At 36.4% G+C, this 8,638-nt stretch overlaps 1 non-coding gene across 1 annotated transcript; it reads left to right on the top strand.

Moving 5' to 3' along the window:
• The first annotated feature begins 4,551 nt into the window (after positions 1-4,551).
• TRNAK-UUU lies at positions 4,552-4,624 on the top strand. Its single transcript has one exon. It is a non-coding gene; the product is annotated as a tRNA-Lys (tRNA).
• The last annotated feature ends 4,014 nt before the right edge of the window (positions 4,625-8,638 follow it).

Below are 8,638 nucleotides of genomic sequence, written 5' to 3'. Positions count from 1 at the left end.
GTCAGATATAGTGCCAGAAGATTAGCCCTTGAGGTTGGAAAGAACTCAAAATACAACTAGAGAAGAGCTGCCTCCTCCAAGTGGAGGTGACCTTAATGACAGGGATGGAATAAAGCTTTCAGGATCTTTATTTGCTGATGTGGCATGACTTGAAATCAGAAGAAACAGCTGTAAATATCCATTAATAACCAGCACATGGACTACACAAAGTATGAATCAACAAATATAAGAAATAATTAAAATGAAATAGTATGCATAAGGGATCTCCTTGGCATAAGTGAGCTGAAATGGACTGGTATTGGCCATTCTGAATCAGACAATCATATGGTCTACTATGACAGGAATGAAAAACTAAAAAGGAACGGCAACACATTCACTGTCAAAAAGAGCATATCAAGATCTATCCTGAAGTACAATGCTGTCACTGATAGGACGATATCCATAAGTCTATAAGAAAGACCAGTTAGTATGAGTATTATTCAAATTTACACACCAAGCACTAAAGATGAAGACATCGAAGATTTTTTACCAACTTCTGCAGTCTGAAATTGATCAAATATGCAATCAAGTTGCATTCATAAGTAGTGGAGATTGGAATGCAAAAAGTGGAAAAAAAGAAGAAGCATCAGTCCAAGGAAAATATGGCCTTGGTAACAGAAGTGATGCCAGAGATTGCATGATAGAATTTTTCAAGACCAACAACTTATTCATTGCAAATACTTTTTATGGACAACATAAACAGTGACTGTACCTGTGATCTCACCAGATGGAATACACAGGAATCAAATCAACTACATATGTAAAAAGAGAGCATGGAGAAGCTCGATATCATCAGTCAGAACAAGACCAAGGGTGGATTGTGGAACAGGCCATGAATTGCTCTTATGCAAGGTTAAGTTGAAGCTAAAGAAAATTTTAAAAAATCAGTGAGGGCCAAAATAAGACCATTAGCATATAACAACTCAATTTAGAGACCATTTGAAAAATAGATTTGACGCATTAAACACCAATGACTGAAGACCACACAAGTTGGGGGAAGACTTCAAGGACATATGTGAAGAAAGCACAAGGTCATTAAAAAGACAAGAAGGAAAGAAAAAGACAAAATGATGTCAGAAGAGACTCTGAAACTTGATCTTGAATGGAGAGTAGGTAAATCAAACTGGAAAAATTATGATATAAACAAATTAAATGGAAGATTTCAAAGGACAGTTCCATAAGAAAAAAATAAAGCATTATAATGAAATGTGTAAAGACCTGGAGTTAGAACATCAAAGAGAAGAATAAACTTGGCATTTCTCAAGATGAAAGAATGGAAGAAAAAATTCAAGCCTTGAATAGCAATATTAGATTCTATGGGCAACATATTGAATGATGTAGGATGCAGTGAAAGAAAATGGAAAGAATACATAGTCATTGTATCAAAAAGAATTGTTTGACATTCAACCATTTCATGCAGAATATGATCAAGAACTGATGGTATTGAAGGACAAAGTCTAATCTGTACTGAAAGCATTGGTGAAAAACAAGGCTCCAGGAATTGATAGACTGCCAATTGAGGTGTTTCAACAAATAGAAGCAATGCTGGAAGCATTTATTCATCTATTCCAAGAAACTTGGAGGACAGCTACCTGGCCAACAAACTGAAAGACATCCACATTTGTGTCCATTCCAAAGAAAAGTGATCCAACAGACTGTGGAAATTAAAGAATAATATCATTAATATCACACAAAAGTAAAATTTTGCTGAAAATAATTTAAAAAATTATTGCAACAGTATATTGACAAACTGTCATAAATTCAAGCCAGATTCAGAAAAGGGCATGGAATAAGAGATATCATTGCTGATATCAGGTAAATCTTGGCTGAAAGCAGAGAATACCAGAAAGATGTTTACCTGTGTTTTACTGACTATACAGTGGCATTGACTGTGTGGATTATAACAAATCATGGATAACACCACAAAGAATGAGAATTCCACAACACTTAATTTTGTTCATGAGAAACATTTATAAGAGGCAATTGTTCAGAATAGAAGAAGGGGATATTGCATGGTTTTAAATCAGGAAAAGTGTGCATAAGGGTTTTATCCATTCATCATACTTATTTAATCTATATGTTAAGGAAATACTCCAAGAAACTGGAGTATATGAAGAAGAATGTGGCATCAGGATTGGAGGAAAATGCATTAACAATCTGTGATATGCAGATATTACAACCTCGCTTGCTGAAAGTAAAGATGATGTACTTACTGATGAAGATCAAAGACTGCTGTCTTCAGTATGGATTACACTTTAACATAAATCAAAAATACTCACAACTGGAACAAAAGCAACATCATTGTAAATGGAGAAAATATTGTAGTTGTCAAGGCTTTCATTTTTTATGCATCCAAAATCAATGCCCATGTAAGCAACGGTCAAGAAATCAAACGACTTATAGTACTAGGCAAATCTGATTTAAAAGATCTCTTTACAGTGTTAAAGAACAAAGATGTCACTTTGAAGACTCAAGTGTGCCTGACCCAAGTCATGGTATTTTCAATCACCTCATATGCATGTGAAAGCTGGACAATGAATAAGGATAACCAAAGAAGAATTGATGCATTTTAATTATGGTGTTTGTGGTGGTTAAGTCTGTGTGTCAACTTGGCTGGGCCTGGTTGAATGGCTGGGCAGCTGGATGTAGTATTCCCCATGATGAGACTGGTAATCAGCTCCATGGTGGAATCTACTGTGAGCAGCTGTGTAGCTGCCTTGGGGATGTGGTCTGCTTCTTGTGTATAAGGAGAAGCCTTGGGGAGTGGTCACTAGCTTATGGTACCTTGAACCCTGCGTGTAGCCTTGTCATTGTTTAGCAGCCTGCCATGCTCTGCTGACCTGGGAACTTTAAATGGACTTGAATTAATGGCCTGCCATGAGGTTTATTAACATCAGGACTGTGCCATTTTATTTGTTGACCTTGGACTTGTTGGCCTCAGCAGCTAGTAGCTGCCTGAGTGAAGAGATGTCTCTAGCTTCAGTGGGCCAGGAGCAAGAGGCAGAGCTGAAGCCCAAGGTTGAGAGGCTTTCATACAGCCCCTAGAGCCTGGCACTTGGCACTCAGACTTCTAGCCTCCTGAACTGTAAGAGAATAAATTCCTTTTTGTTAAGGCCATCCGATTTGCGGTATATTTTTTGTTACAGTGGCACTAGGTAACCAGAACAGTGTTGGCGAAGAATATTATTGAGTATAATGCATAAATCTGTCTTGGCAGTAGTATAGACAGAGTGCTCTTAGAAATAAGGATGGCAAGACTTCCTCTCTAGTATTTTGATCACATTATCAGGAGGGATCATTCCCTGGAAAAGATAAGAGGAAGACCCTCAATGAGATGGGTTGACACAGTGGCTGCAACAATGGGCTCAAGCACAGTACAAGTTGTGAGGATGGCACAGGACTGGGCAGTGTGAAATTTCATTCTTTTGTATATAGGGTCACTATGAATCGAAGCCTAGTTGGTGGTAACTAATAGCAAGATGATAGGTAAACCAATGGAAAATTACTAGAGAACATTTTTCTTTTGTTCAGAAAACAGTATAGATATCTTCTCTAAACTTTTGTCATTCTCAACATTAACAATATTCTTACATTCATGTAGTTCTTTCAGGTTACAGAATAGCTTTAGGTACTTTCTTATTTTTAAACTGTTTAACAAGGCAAACATTTTGAAGGAGGTATTTATTATCATTGACACATGACAGATGAGACAACTGAAATTAATTCATTCTTTAATAACTATGGTTGATAGAAATGTCTTTAAGACCATTCAGTGGGCATATGGGGACACTTTCCATTACTTTTAATTATTTACCTCTTTATTCATTGACTGTAAGATGCTTTGCAATAATGCTGATTATTTCTAGCAGCACCTAAAGATCAATCCTATGTACAGAAATCATATAATATCAATAGTCTTTTGGATGTAATGAATATCAATCTGATATTTATTGTAATATAATATGAATATTAGGAGTGAATGAAATCTATAGAAGTTCCTATAACATCTAGAGGAAAAGCTGCAAGCCAATAAACTATGGCTTGCAAAATGGTTGCATAAAAACTCAACACTTTCAAACAGCGAGTGATAGAGAGATGAATAGATCTATAGATGCAAAGATTGATGGATGTACTTCAACAAATGCTTTTTGCTCTTTATCTTTCTGCTATTTGATGAAGATGTTTAAAATGTTATCTAAACACTGGAATATGTAGAGTGGGTCAAATTTTATCCACACTGAATTAAGAGGAATATTTATTTAAAACTTTTTCCTTTATTTCCCATCATAACCTAAATATCTGAAAAATAAATTACCCCAAACTGAACAACAAACAAAAAGGAGAGCAAAAAAAAAGAAAGAAAATTAAAGAAAGCATATTAGTGTGTGGAAGATAATATAGTTGATATAAATTTAAGGGTAAAAGATAATTTCACTTTTCTTCCATAGTCTTTAAAGAGCACCAACCCTGATTTAAGATGGCTATTTAAGGAGTCCTAGTGGCACAACAAGGGCCTGGGTAGCTCAGTTGGTAGAGCATCAGACTTTTAATCTGAGGGTCCAGGGTTCAAGTCCCTGTCCAGGCGACTGGTTATTTAGGAGCTCTGGTAGCATAGTGCACTTGATTGCTAACCAGAAGGCTGGCGGTTCAAACCCACTAGCCACTCCTCGGAAGGAAGGTTGGGCAATCCTACTTCCGTAGTGATACTGCTTCGGAAACCCAAGGAGGGGTCGCTATGAGGTCGCTATGAGTCGGGGCCGACTCGATGGCAAACAACAACAACAACAACAACAACAGTGGCACAACAGTTAGGTGCTTATCTGCTAATCAAATGGTTGGTAGTTTGAATCCATATAGTGGATCAGAACCCATCTAGTGGTTCTGTAAGAGAAAGACCTGGAAATCTGGTCTTATAAAGATTGTAGCCTTGAAAATTTATGGGGGAGTTCCTCTTTGTCATATGGGGCCCCTATGAGTTGAAAATTGACTTGATATCTAACAATATTCAAATTGTTCAAGATTATGTCATAACTCAGCAAAATTACAACCTCATTTAAAGCTCTATAAAAATACATTTAATTTGACATGCACAATTTGGCAACTACAAAATCTGACAAGTGTTTTCAAAATGTGTTCTTAAGAGAGCTGTTCCACAGTTCTGAGACATAGGGATCAAGTATCTTCTGATAAAATTGTATTTCCCTTCTGGTGCATCAGTCTCTGTGTGTTAATTAGTTGTTTAACCTGTCAAAGTATCTGATTTTTACAACAATGGTTATAATTCAATAGGATACCAGAAGGCTGGCAGTTCAAATCCACAAGCTACTCCTCAGAAGGAAGACTGGACAATCTACTTCTGTAGAGATACTACCTCAGAAACCCAAGGATGGCTTGGTATGAGTTGGAATCGACTTGATGGCAGTGAGTTTGGTTTTGGTTTGATACAACTTCAATGAACCATGATTAATAATGTAATTAAAATAATAATAAAACATGAATAGAACAGAATATCACTAAATTTATATGTGAATTTATCAGAAACAACCTGAATAACTGCATAACTCCTCTTATTTAATTGGATGTTGATATTATATGAAGATATAATATTTACCTATCACAAGAATAATAGTAAAATAATTCTTCTAACCTTACAGTTGGCAAGACTAATGCCTATTGGCAGGTACTAATCCATTTACTGAATCACATATTTTCAAATAGCTAAGCCTTGAAAGAGGGCTTTGATTACTATCAATGTGTTACAAATGCTTATAACTGGTATGTAGTTTAAACATGGTAATGAGGCATTTATTGTCTGATTATAAGTACAAAGAAATTCCAGCCTTTTGTATATTCATAGAGTCAAACTGAAAAATTTATGTCTCTGAGACATTGTTCGTCACATGCATAATGAATGATGTTGCTGTCAGCAATCAATTCAAAATAGCATTGGTATAATGCACACCACAACAGCCATGCATGACATGCAGACAAATAAAAACCAATATTCATTTTCTTAATGAATTTATAAGTCGACATGGACACTAGCTTATTAGAATTAGATCATTCCAATCTACGTGCTTGTCTCGTGCTTTTTCTCATTTTTTTCCCCTCTGAAATGAATGTGAATAAAAAACGCAATTGGTCAATAGAAGCACAGGCATTTTAAATCTCCTTATAGGATTATAGTAATGCATAACATTTACTGGGCTTACTGCAAAGGATAGATAACAAACTGTCTAATTTCTAAGTTTTGGAATGAGTAAACTAGTAGACAAATATATGAGGTAATTATATATTTTTAATTACTAACTATATGATAGGTCTCTGGGAATTAGAATTAGAAACAGATAAAAATACTGTTTTACTTTTTTTCATATGAGGACAGAATGAAGAAGACTAAAAATGATGGCATAAACTGAATGGATGATACCAAATGAAAAGCCAACAAACATAAAGCAAAGAATGAGAACCAAATATTTCTATCCCCTACAGTTGTTTAATTTTTGCACTGTCTAATGCTATACATAAGCCCTTGGCTGCTGTGGTGTTTACATTTGTGTGTCAACTTGGCTGGGCCTGGGTGAGTGGCTGGGCAGCTGATGGTAGTTATTCCCTACGATGAGACTGGCAATCCACTCCATGGTGGGATCTACCACAAGCAGCTAAATAGCTTTCTTTGGCATGTGGTCTGCTTCCTGTATGTAAGGAGAAATCTTGGGGTTAGTCTCCAGCTTATGGTATGCTTGGACCCTGTATTCAGTCATGCCATGCTCTGCCGATCTTGGGACTTAAAATGGACTTAAATAAATGGCCTGCATGTGGTTTGGTAACATCGGGACTGTGCCTTTTTACTTGTCAACCTTGGATTTGTCAGCCTCAGAAGCCATCAGCTGTCTGAGTGAAGAAACACTTCTAGCTTCAGTGGCCTGGGAGCAGGAGGCAGATCTGGACCCAAGGTTGAGGGGCTTTCACCCAGCCCCTGGAGCCTGGCACTTTGAACTTGGACTTAAAGTTTCCAAACTCTGAGAGAATAAACTCCTGTTTGTTAAGGCCATCCCATTTGTGGTATATTCTTGTCAGAGAGGCACTACGTAACCAAAACAGCTACCAACTGAAAGGTAAGTGGTTTGAACCTATCAGCTGCTCTGTGGTAGAAAGATGTGGCAGACTGTTTCCATAAAGATTTACAGCTGTGGAACTGTATTGGACAGTTCTACTGGGTCCTATAGGGCAACAATATGGATTGACGCAGTGGCTGCAACAATGGGCTCAAATATAACAATGATTTTGATGATGGTACAGGACCCACCAGTGTTTTGTCCTATTGTACATGGGGTCTTGAGATGGAACTGAACTGATGGCACCTAACAAGAGCAAGGCTATACATGTGAAAAAGACTTGGTGGTAAAATGGTTAAGTGCTCCACTGTTAACCTTAAGTTCAGTGGTTCAAACCTCCCAAATGCTCCATGGGGAAAAGAGACTTGAATATTTGCTCCCTGAAAGATTACAGCCTAGGAAAACTCTATGGAGCAGGGTTGTTATGAATTAGAATAAACTCAATGGCACATAACAACATGATTGTTTAATTTTTGCACTGTCTAATGCATATATGTAAAAATGCATTGAATAAAATATATAAGGTATGTAGCTTAGGGACAGATGAATTGTAATTCCCTTCTTGAAAAATGACAAGGCTTGATTGACTAAATATGTGAGGCCTTATCTCCCAAAGTATTAGCAAGCAATAATGATGAGATATTCAACAATAAAAGGATTCCTCAGTGAAACTGAAATAAGCTAGTAAAATATTGTATCTCTTCTTTCTTTCTGAAAGGCTGCAATAAGTTATGTAAGAAGGAAAACTTTTTTAATTTTATTTTACCCTGGTTACCCTAATATATTGATGATATTTTTTTTTCTTCCCATACCAACCATCAATCTCAACAAACTAAAAATCTAATATTCTTCTGAGCACATTTTGTCCAAGATAAATGTAAGTTGGTGTTTGAGTTGGAGGTAAGGTTGCATTAAGATAATTTCTAGAAGGTTAATTTTTTATTCCTGTCATAAATTACTTGAATATGTACTAGATCCATATGTATTTATACATACAACATATACAACCATAACATTTATATATTTTGCATCAGTTGCTAAAATGATGATCCTCTCTAGTCATAGTGATAAAATCAAAAACCAAAACCAAACTCACTGCTGTTGAGTCAAATCCAACTCATACTGATCTCTCTCCTTTGGTTTCCCAGGTGGTATCTCTATGGAAGTAGATTGCCCAGTCCTCTGCTGAGAGGTGGCTGGTGGGTTGAATGCCAGCCTTCTGGTTAGCAGTCAAATGCTTTAGGCGTTATACCACCAGAGCTCCATAGTGATAAAAAGGATTTATGAATCTTAAAAATAAAAAAAAGATTTAATAAGTATTTTCCCAGTGTAAGTCACTATGCTAATGTCCTTATGATTTTATTTAATTAAATCATCACAATGAACAACATTTGGTGGGAGAGATGATCTCATTTTTCAATAAGAAAGTTGAGATCTAGAGAAGTCAAGTAGTTGCCCAAATTCAGCAGTCATTAAAGGAC

This window comes from Orycteropus afer, unplaced genomic scaffold (genome assembly GCF_000298275.1).
Source record: "Orycteropus afer afer isolate SDZICR_OR568_19922 unplaced genomic scaffold, OryAfe1.0 scaffold00022, whole genome shotgun sequence".
Lineage (NCBI taxonomy): Eukaryota > Metazoa > Chordata > Mammalia > Tubulidentata > Orycteropodidae > Orycteropus > Orycteropus afer.
This window is presented reverse-complemented; position numbering and strand designations above follow the sequence as displayed.